This window comes from Staurois parvus, unplaced genomic scaffold (assembly GCF_062004578.1).
Source record: "Staurois parvus isolate SC_StPar_1 unplaced genomic scaffold, SC_StPar_1.0 ptg000525l, whole genome shotgun sequence".
In the NCBI taxonomy this organism is placed as follows: Eukaryota; Metazoa; Chordata; class Amphibia; order Anura; family Ranidae; genus Staurois; species Staurois parvus.
In genome coordinates, this window is record NW_028318321.1 from 7,275,890 (window position 1) to 7,288,001 (window position 12,112).

Here is a 12,112-nt window from a genome sequence, read left to right on the forward strand (position 1 = left end):
GGGGGAAAATGTCAGTGCGTCTTATGGAGCGAATATAAAGCGTCCGGTCCGGTATTTCTGCCGCCACCATGTCAGAATACCGGGCCGGCCGCTCAGCTGTTCTCTGCGGCAGGAACTCACCTGTTCCTCGGTCCAGCGCTGTAGTCTTCCCGCGCCGGCTTCTTCCCGCCCCCGCATCTGTGACAGCCGGGTGCCCACTGCGCATGCGCGAGAAGCGCTGCGCTTTGTGAATGGTCCAGTGTCTTCTGGGACACGACAGGTCCCAAAAGACGCCAGGCCATTCACAAAGCGCAGCGCTTCTCGTGCATGCGCAGTGGGCACCCGGCTGTCAAAGTCGGGTGCCCACAGTATAGGAAGGAGAACTCCTCGGAAGTGGGAGCGGGTACCTGTCAAATTCAGGTACCCGCTCCCCCTCCCTCCCTAAAGGTCCACAGTGTCTGGTCATGCCCTGTACTGTCCGCAGTCTCTGGTCATCCCCTGTACTGTCCGCAGTCTCTGGTCATCCCCTGTACTGTCCGCAGTCTCTGGTCATCTCCTGTACCGTGTCCGCAGTCTCTGGTCATCTCCTGTACTATGTCCGCAGTCTCTGGTCATCTCCTGTACTATGTCCACAGTCTCTGGTCATCTCCTGTACTATGTCCGCAGTCTCTGGTCATCTCCTGTACTGTCCGCAGTCTCTGGTCATCCCCTGTACTGTCCGCAGTCTCTGGTCATCCCCTGTACTATGTCCGCAGTCTCTGGTCCTTCTCCTGTACTGTGTCCGCAGTATTTGGTCATCTCTTGTACTGTGTCCGCAGTCTTTGGTCATCTCTTGTACTATGTCCGCAGTCTCTGGTCATCTCCTGTACTATGTCTGCAGTCTCTGGTCATCTCCTGTACTGTGTCCGCAGTGTCTGGTCACTTCCTGTACTATGTCTGCAGTCCATTGGTTCAGAATTTTTTTTTCTTGTTTTTCTCCTCTAAAACCTAGGCGTGTCTTATGGTCAGGTGCGTCTTCTGGAGCGAAAAATACGGTATATTGACACAAGCTATAAATGTATTAAATAGAAAAAAATGTCAAATATATTCAGAGCTCAGCTTTATCAGCTGCAGTTTGTAATAATTTTCCATAGCTATACAGAGAAGACTGCTTAGTAAATAAAATCCTTTGTCCTCAGTGTAGCTTATGATAGTTAATTAGAGTTTAATGTTCCAGACTGTTTGCTTACAAGGTAAGATAACAAGTGTTCATTGTCCCTTGTCTCCATATTTGGTCTAAATGCAGGAACAAAGCACAATATTGAAGGTGTATTGAAATGATCAACTGCTATGTTTTTATGCTTCAGAAAAAAGGTTAATTTTGATGCTGTGCTATAATGCTAAGATTGTATTTCCCAATATATTAAAGCCATGCAGACTTGACTATTCTTTGTATAGTGCTGCAGTCATCATCCTATGTATGCTGTGGCATTATCTGATCACTTGTCATTGTAGGCTTGGACACTTTCAAACTGCCAAACAACTTTTAGAAAATAAATATAAACCGTAAGGGTTCTTTACACTTGCAGCTGGGGAATTGGTAAAACCTTGAGGATGAGCCTTGTTTTTATCACCCCTCAACTGCTCTCCCTTTAGCTGGGAAGGCTTAGCTGGGAAGGCAGCGGATGGGGGTTTACATATGTTACAGCAGGAATCACAACCCTCATTGCACTTGCCGAGCAGCAGTGCAAATGAATGGGGCCATGCTGCAACTGTGCACAACGCACGCTGTTGCAGCTTGGTAGTCCAGCATTTAGGGGTGATTTGCTGGGGGGAGCATACAATGCCTTCTCACTACCTGCTAAATGCTCTCTGAAGAGTGATCCAATTGTGGATCAATCTTTAGAGAGCAAAGCAAGTGTAAATGAAGCCTAGGCTCATTCACATGTGAGGTTGTGGGGTGGAAAAACCTGTTGTTAAGCCACAATTCCCTCCTCCCCACCCCAACTGCTACCTCCTTTAACTGTAAAGACAGTGATTAGGGGCGTACACAAGTTGCAACCGCATGCTTTGGTTCACGGCTGTGACAGGAATTATACCCCATTGCTTTTGGTGGGCTTTATGCAATCTATTCAAGTGAATGGGTACTTTCTGCAAGCGTTCTGTAACCGCAAGCAATGCATATGGTTGTGATGCGCTGTGCGGGATTCAAGGGGAAGGGGTTGTACAATGCTTCTTCACCACCTGCCAAATGCTCTCTGAAGAGTGATCCGAGTGCTGTTGTATAACAAGGCGTATTCAAACCAAAGCAAGACATCCAAATGTTCAATGACATTCCTAAGCACTCAACACTTCCAGCTAGAAGAAGGACCTGTTTCTACAGCAGTGTTTCTCAAACCTTTTTTTAGTCAAGGCACCCTTTAAAATTATGCACAATCTTGAAGCACCCATTACAAAATGTAACAAACTAAACTAATAGTTTTACAGAATGCAGCAACATCCACATGTAAGACACCCAATGTCACAGGTGATTTATTTTTCCAAAGCAAATACACCTTTGCACACTGGTACTGACAAGTGTTCTGATGTTTCTCTTCTCCCTCAGTTTCTCTCTCTCACCCAGCTAATGTGACCCCAGTGCTGCTGAAGAGGAACAGGGGAGGGGCATGAAAGGATGCTGTGCAGAGGTCCAATGTCCTTATCAACTGATGATGACATTTTTTATGTCGTCGGCGGTTACAAAGTTGTAATGGTGTACAATGAAAACCTGTGGCTTTGTGTAAATAAAAGCCAAGCTTGATCCACCTGCTGGTTTGTATACAATTTTTGGGTAATTTTTAGGCATTTTGCCAAGGCACCCCTGAAGATACCCGAAGGCACCTTAGTTGAAAAAGGCTGTTCTAGAGGTAACATACACAGAAGTTAATTGCACTATACAATTGTTGTGCAAGCAATCGTGGCACAGACATGCAAATCAACTGTGCGTACATGTTTATAACCTGCAGAACTCCTATATCAGTCTTACTAATAGTTTTGCTTGAAAAACTACCCAAGGAGAATTCTTCTGCCAATGTCAGCTAGCTGGCTGTGAATCACTAGTCTTCACTTTCAGAAGAGGTGCTGAAAATGATTGCAAATATGTGGACTTAAGTGGTTAAAAAAAGTTTCGGAGTGAGATCCCATGAGGGATGAGAATGACATTTACCTTGAAATGGGCTTTAAAATGTGCACTTTCTTCTTCTAAATATCATAATAACATAAATTAAACCGCTGTTTTGTGTTCATAGACTATATTGCTTTAGCGCAAGTATGTCTATCATAACATTTAAAAAAACAAATAAAAGAAAAGAAGGCATCTGCTGCAGAAGGCATCCTAGGTTACCGTGTGAATCATGTCATTTTTTGTCTGTTCAGCAACAGTCTTTGCTACTGCTTGTGAAAATGCAGCTGGTATAAGCGCTGAAAGGATCATGGCCAGCTTTCACAATGACAATCGACATAGTGGCCAGCTGCAGAGAGGTAGAAACAGAAATATCTGCGTGCCCATATCATTTCCTGTAGAGGCAATCAGTACCAGCTGATCACAAGAGCAAAGGTTCGCTATCTGGAGAAAATATAGGCCAAGCAAATAGCTGACAAGGTCCTTTAACAGACAAGAAAGGAGATTATAATCACATCTATGACGATTACCCTCCCACAGCAGAATGTTTGAATGTGTCATGGTGATGTCATCCTCTTTTTCTTTCACAATACAGCAATGCATGGCAAGCACTTCTAAAACCCCCTCCATGCTGATCCTTTTGTTTCAGCTGGGCTTCACACATGAACATCAAAATGATTTGCTTGCTCAGTGTTCCTAGCAACTGTTGAGTGCCCCTGACAATTGGAGCCAAATTACTACAATTGGCTATGGTACTGCTACCTATTATGCCTGTTTAGTGATAGACTTGTGCCATGTTTACTGGGACATGAGGGACACCACCTAAAAGTCAATCTCCATTCACCGCTTCATCAACCTCTAGGATTACTCCATCAACCACACTGTAGAAAAGGACCAGCCTCACCCATTGGGGCTATTTGCATTTATTTTATGATTATCTGTTTTTGCTAGCAGGGTTACTTGCAATAGCTAAAGTAATGGAGAGATTATTTGCCCAGTAATAAAATCAAAAGATGTTCCACTAAAACCCATGTCATACTGAGCTGGCAGTGCATGAAAATCAGATACGACCGTTTAATTAACAAAGCGTTGCCTGCTACAGTAATATTGTGCTGGAGTGCCATTCCAGTAATGCTTGTCCAGTCTTTGTGGTCATTCTGGGCCATGGGCAGCACAGTAGCTAAATGGTTAGCACTTCCGCCTGGCAGTACTAGGGTCATTGGTTCAAATCCCAACCCTTGCACCACCTGCCTAGAGTTTGCATGTTCTCCCTGTGCCTGCGTGGGTTTCCTTCGGGTACCCCAGTTTCCTCCCCCACTCCAAAGACATGCTGGTAGGTTAATTGGATCTTGTCTAAATTGGCCCTAGTATGTATGAATGGGAGTTAAAGACCTTAGATTGTACGCCCCCCGAGGGTTAGGGACTGATGTCCCCACAAGCCAGAGTACTAGGTGTCATCCTAGACTCCAACCTGTCTTTCCAGCCTCAGGTCCAATCACTGACAAACTCATGTAGACTCCACCTCCACAACATCTCCAAAATACATCCGTTCCTAACCCCGGAAACTACTAAGCAACTCATTCACTCCCTTATCATATCACGACTTGACTACTGTAACTCCCTCACTACAGGCTATCCCCGCTCCAGTCTATCCTGACTACTGCGGCCAGACTCATCCACCTTACTAACCGCTCCGTATCCACCACCCCCCTCTGCCAATCCCTCCACTGGCTTCCGATTGCCCAACGGCTAAAATTCAAAACGCTAACATTGACGTATAAAGCTGTTCATAACACTGCCCTAAACTACATCACCGACCTGATATCCAAATGCCACCTAAAACGTACTCTCCGCTCCTCACAAGACCTCCTACTCTCTAGTTCCCTGGTCTCCTCCTCACATGCCCATCTCCAGGACTTCTCCAGGGCTTCCCTCATCCTCTGGAACTCCCTACCCCAATCCATCAGACTATTACGTATTCTCCTCTCCTGTAGGCACACCCTGAAAACCCATCTCTTCAGGGAAGCCTAACCCGCCCTCAGCTAATTGCCGATCTCCTCCACTCTTCCTACCACTCCATCCCCCACAGCTATTTCCTCCTGTACCACTATCCCCTCCCTCCTAGATTGTAAGCTCCAAGGAGCAGGGCCCTCGAACCCCTCGTGTATTGAATTGTATTGTTACTGTACTGTCTCGTGTACTGTCTCCAATTGTAATGTACAGCACTGAGCAAACTGTTGGCGCTATATATTGTATAATAATAATGTGAATGTACAATATATATGTAAAGCGCTGCGTAAATTGATGGCACTATAGAAGTACCTGAAATAAATAAAATGATTGTCCATGCCTTCCAGCCTCCTTCACTTGCTAACTGCTGATGGAATTGCAAATCATGCTGATAAGGCAATAGGAACACATGGGGGACAGGACACTAATGCTAGGTTCACACCTATGCAGGTTGTGTTTGACCCCTTTCTGCACTGCATTTTGGCACCTACGTTTTTTAGGCATTTGTGCTGCGTTTTGCATTTCTTTTTTCTCATTTTTTACATTTTTCTTTTTGCTAGACAGATTTAAAACACAAAATGCATTAAAAACGTGGCAAAAACTCAATACATGCTTTTCTGCAGAGTTTCCATTGAAGTCTATAGAACAAAAAATGCAACTTTTTGCGTTCAAAAAAGTCCCTGACCCTTTCCAAAAAATGCACCATGTGAAAACGAGGAGATGTGAACATGTCCCATAGGAAATCATGTTAAATGGACTTTACTGCATTTATGAAAAAAACTGCAGAAAACGCTTAGGTGTGAACCTAGGGTAAGAGGAAATGTTCACACTTACCTTGTCAGAATGGCCCAAGATTCATCCATGACAAGAAGGATTGCTGTTGGTAAGGCATACACCTCTAGGTGTCATCTCATTATACCTGCAGTCATTTATTGGATTTGATAATAGGAAGTAGAACCTGGGACCAAGTAAAGTTTACTCATCACTGGTGACAACCATATTTCAGTCATCCACTGCTTTTTGTTCTGTAAATAATGTTTTTAAACATTTGTTTTAGATATTTTTCTGTTTTAAAATGGAGCTTGCATAACAATACAATGTCTTTGCTGACTGACCCCCAGCCCCTAACTACAAAATACTTAAACTTACAAAAACAAAGAATTTTAAGCTGGGTGACTGAAATCCCATGATGATGCAAACTGGCACATTGCAGGAGCACATTCCTGTAGGATTTCAAGCACCCAGCTTTCCCAAGATTGCAGCAGAGAGGCCCACTGGTGTCACTAGCACCTCCAAGAAGTAGCAAAAGTGTTTTTGTTCTTAGAAAGCTTTATTTCAGGTTGTTTTGATGAGGGGTTTTTATTAAGGTGGTGGGGGACTGTCCAAAAAGCATACTTTCTGTTTGAAGTCTCCTTTTATATCGGCTGATTTCTGGCATTTTACATAGCAGCCTCCCTAGGGATATATGATGCAGCAACCAGGCTAATCTGCCTGCATTTTATAGAGAAGCACAGAGACCCAGTGATAACATTAAAATATTTTTAAAAAATCATGTAATATATTCTTTAAAATTTGTATTAGCTTGTTGATGAGTGGGGGGAAAGGATAAACTAGGGAAGGCAAAAAATAATTAAACTTCAACTTCGATTTCACTTTAAGGCTAGGTTCACACCAATACATGCGGTACAACGCATGTGATTCGCACAGGAACCACACCGCATTCCTGTGCAAATCACATACGATTTGAGTGCGGTGCGATTGGAGCCATACATTTTGTATGGCTCCAATCGCACTGCACCCGAACCAAAAAGGTGCAGGACCCTTTTTTGGGTCCGCACTAGAATCAGATCGCATGGGTATTCACACCTATGCGATCCAATTCTGCACATCACACCGTGTTTTGCGGACTGGTTTTGGGGTGTTGTTAACGTAACATACACACCCACATCGGTTCGCATGAATGGGCCGCTGTGCCCACATTTCACACAAAAAAAGGTACATGCACCTTTTCAAAAACGCATCTGCAGGAAAACCGCATGGTCTTTTTGACCATGCAGTTTCCCTGTGGTTCCAGCATCCGTGATCATGCTGTGAGTTGAGATGCATGGGGGTGCCATTTAGAATGCCATTTAGAATGCATAGCAGCCCTGCACTTCTCACAAGAACAGCGCAGGCTGCAGGTGGTTCCGGGAACAGACGCAAATCCTGCACCTACAACCAGAATGAGGGCTAGTGTGAACCAGGTCTAAATTAGGCCAGATCCTGACATTATCGCCCCAGTAGCTTATAGCCTATCAGCTGTGGGTCACAAGAGGAAATTATTAAGGGCTCATTCACACTGCCCGTACGCTAAACACACAGTTTTAGTGTGCGGACAGCTATCAGTTTTATTTGCAGTGTGTTGTGGTGAGGGGGTGGTGTGATGCATCTTTACTTTTTTTTTTTTAAACTTTGAAATTTCACAAAGTGACACTTCATCCATGTCTCCGCAGTGGACTGCCTCTCAGTGTGTTCCAGTGAAATGCTCAACTTTACCACAGCCCACCACACTGTACCTCCCAGCTGCTTTGCAGTGTGAATAGGGCACACAGGAGACAACTGTTTTTTTATGTGCCCTAGCAGTGACTGGCATTTATCCAGTGCATAAAATGCAGGTCATCACACTGTGTGTGAACAAACCCTAAATGTACTCCTGTGATCCAAAAGAGAAGTATAGTCTCTGTGCAAAATGCTGATAGAAAACCAAATTCAGGCACAACACTTGCATTTTGAAATACAGTTAAAGAATTTATGGTTTGCTCTTAATCCTTTATTTGATCCTTAGCTCAGTGTATTTTATACACAGATATCTCCTTCACCAATGCCTTATCTCGTGTTGTAGGCATATGGGTTTTCTTCTGTTATCCATATTGTTTGATTGTTATGACATGATCAATGTACCTTCTGACATTCCAACTATCTTGACATTTGTTACGGTTTTATCATTTTATGCACGACCGCATTTGACTTTTCAATCATTGATTTCACATTTCTACCTGTATACATGACTGCAGTTGCCATAGTATCTTCTAACAACAATTTTTCAATAAAAATCTATTGAAAGGAAATACAGTTAAAGAGTTCCAGGTATGGATATTTTATACATACAATGTAGTTGCATGGGCCCAGCTTAGTCCCATGTAACTATATACAGTATGTATAATGTACCATATCTGGCTGATGCCCCTGGAAACTGGAAATCATTCAAGTAGATTCTGCCTCTCCTGTGATCTCCACTTGCTGCTAGGTCTCGTGCCAAAATGCTGCCCTGTTGCATTCTAATCACAGGAGGTTGGCCACTCAGCATGGGCACTGTTCAGAGAGTGCTTTACATCTTCTGAATGAATGTAAAGTGATGTTTAGACAAGATTAGATGAGATGGAGAGGTGGGCATCATGGTCTCCACCTCATCCAATCACAGGATGCTTTGCAGTCACTCAAAAAGTGCACAGTGCTCTCTGAATAGCACCCATGCCAAGTGACTAACCTTCTGGGTTCAGGAGGCACCCAACCAACTGCTTGGCACAGGACCTGGAAACAAGGGCGGATTAGTGGAGTAGTGATGTCTACTCCAGTAATTTACAGATTCCAGGGGCATTGGCCAGATACACTATATTGCCAAAAGTATTGGGACGCCTGCCTTAACACGCACATGAACTTTAATGGCATCCCAGTCTTAGTCCATAGGTTTCAGTATTAATTTGGGCCACACTTTTCATAAATATTAGCTTCAACTCTTCTGGGAAGGCTCCCCACAAGGTTTAGGAATGTGTATATGGGGATCCCGATGCCCGTTATTGTATGAGGAAGTGATTCCATTTGTCTACTCATATAAAGGAAAGCATACTCCCAGTGAAGGCAACTGTATGTGGTACAAAGGATTTCCAGTATGCTTTGAAAGTTAAAGAGGGTAATTGTATATTATCCTATATGCAGAGTGGCACCTATTTTGGCACTATTTTGTCACTGATCACAAATTGTGTATTTGTAGAGTGTCACGCATTGCAGTGGTGGCTTCACAGGACCACTAGTCAAGTGGTGTGTTGTTTTCTCACTTCACATGTGTGATGTTTATTTATGTCACCAGTGTGGCTGCATGTTATCACGTATATTGATTTCTATAAAAGATAATGCACTATATCTAGTATATTTTTTTTGAGGTACTTTTGGATTGAAGGGAAGATTTGGACATTTTCACAGTTGGAAGATTGAAGAGTGAGGATCATTATTTGCACATTTTATTTTTATTTTATTTTTATAATTTTTCATTTTAATTATTTTTGGACTTTTTGTATGTGGGACTTTATGATGGACATTATGATAGCAGTATGAGACTGCGGGATAGGGTGTATATGTTTGTAGAATATGAAAAGGTAGTTTGTTTTGTATATGGGAATGTTTGACCATTCTTCCAGAAGCGCAGTTGTAGGGTCAGGCACTAATGTCAGATGTGAAGGCCTGGCTCGCAGTCTCTGCTCTAATTCATCCCAAAGGTGTTCTATCGGGTTGAGGTCAGAACTCTTTGCAGGCCAGCCAAGTTCCTCCACCCCAAACTCGCTCATCCATATCTTTATGGACCTTGCTTTGTGCACTGGTGTGGATTCATGTTGGAACAGGAAGGGGCCATCCCCACAAAGTTGGGAGCATGAAATTGTCCAAAATGTCCTGGTATGCTGATGCCTTAAGAGTTCCCTTCACTGGAACTAAGGGGCCAAGCCCAACCACTGAAAAACAACCCCACACCATAATCCCCCCTCCAGCAAACTTTACACTTGGCACAATGCAATCAGCAAGTACCATTCTCCTGGCAACCACCAAACCCAGACACGTCCATCAGATTGCCAGAGAAACGTAATGTATCACTCCAGAGAACACTTCTCCACTGCTCTAGAATCCAGTGGCGGTGTGCTTTACATCACTACATCCAATGGTTTGCACTGCACTTGGTGATGTAAGGCTTGGATGCAGTTGCTCAGCCATGCAAACCCATTCTATGAAGCTCTCTGCACACTGTTGTTGTGCTAATCTGAAGGCCACAAGAAGTTTGGAGGACTTTAGTTATTGAAGACAGTTGGTGATTTCTGCACACTATGCGCTGACCCCGCTCTGTCATTTTACATGGTCTACCACTTCATGGCTTGAGTTGCTGTTGTTCTCAGCTGCTTCCACTTTGTTACAATACCACTAACAGTTGACCGTGGAATATTTAGTAGCAAAGAAACTTCACAGATGGGCTTATTGCACAGGTGGAAACCTATCACAGTACCATGTTTGAATTCACTGAGGTCCTGAGAGCGACCCATTCTTTCACAAATGTTTGTAGAAGCAGCCTGCATGCCTAGGTGCTTGATTTTATACACTTATGAACATTGAGGTGATTGGAACACCTGAATCCAATGATTTGTAGGGGTGTCCCAATACTTTTGGCAATATAGTGTGTGTCAAATACATACCGTATATACTCGAGTATAAGCCGAGTTTTTCAGTACATTTTTTGTGCTGAAAAACGGCCCCCTCGGCTTATACTCGAGTCAACGTCTGCAGGGGGAGTGCGAGGCTCCGTCAAGGGGGGCGCGTACAGGGGTGGGCAGAGGGCTGCTGTCACTTACCTGGCTCCCACGATGATCCATCCAGGAAGCGCTGCTCCTTCTGTCACTCCGGCCACTCCCTCACTCCTGCCGCTCGGCTCCGCCTCCGCACCGGTGACTGGCCGCCAGAACTGTAGCTCAGGAAAGGTACACAGGCGGCCAATCACGGGCGAGGAGGCGGAGCCGAGCGGACCCGCAAAAATCGAGTGAGGGAGAGGCCGGAGTGAAGAAGGACAGCTGACAGGTAAGTCTGCAGTGCAGAGGTGGTGCTGCAACCACATATGCTGGCTGCAGCAGCACCATACTGCAACAGGGGTCAGCAAGTGTCATTGGTGTCAGTGGGAGGAATAGTGCCGCATCACTGGTGTTACTGATACTAATGATGGGGCATTATTCCTCCCACTGACACCAATGATGGGGGTACTATTCCTCCCACTGATACCAATGATGGGGCACTATTCCCCCCACTGACACCAATGATGGGGCACTATTCCTCCCACTGATACCAATGATGGGGCACTATTCCTCCCACTGACACCAATGATGGGGCACTATTCCTCCCACTGATACCAATGATGGGGCACTATTCCTCCAACTGACACTAATGATGGGTCACTATTCCTCCCACTGATACCAATGATTCCCACCCTTGGCTTATACTCGAGTCAATAGTTTTTCCCAGTTTTTTGTGGTAAAATTAGGTACCTCGGCTTATATTCGGGTCGGCTTATACTCGAGTATATACGGTAGGTACATTGGTCCAAGCTGAATCTGAATGGGAATAGCACTTTGATTACTAACCATTTCAATCTCAGACACTTTCACCCAGTTCCTGCCCAGGCCAATTTTCAGTGCTGTCACACTTTGAATGGCAATTACTCGGTCATGCAACACTGTACCCAAATGAATATATATTTTTTTTAATTTAAAATTTTGATTATTATACAAACAAAAAACTAGAAAACATTCATTATCTAAATATTTCATATATAATCCATTTTCCCCCAGCATTTCCCCAGTTCCTTCCCCCTCCATGCAACATCTAGTTCTTCTCTCATACCTATCTATCTGTATCAGTTGCATATCTTTTTGTGTTTACCACCTTAACACTCTTATAATTTCTAGACTTTTCCCTTTACCCTAATCAATTCTGTATATGTTTCCGAGGTTTTAAATTTCATCCATGCCATGTTTTCTTAAATTTTTCCATTTTATCCTCTTCCATATGGTACAATTCCTACATTCTAAAGATACCCTCCAAATGAATATTTTTTATTTTTTTGGGACAGAGAGCTTTCTTTTGGTGGTATTTAATCACCGCTGGATTTTTTAAAACTTTTTGCTATATAAATGAAAA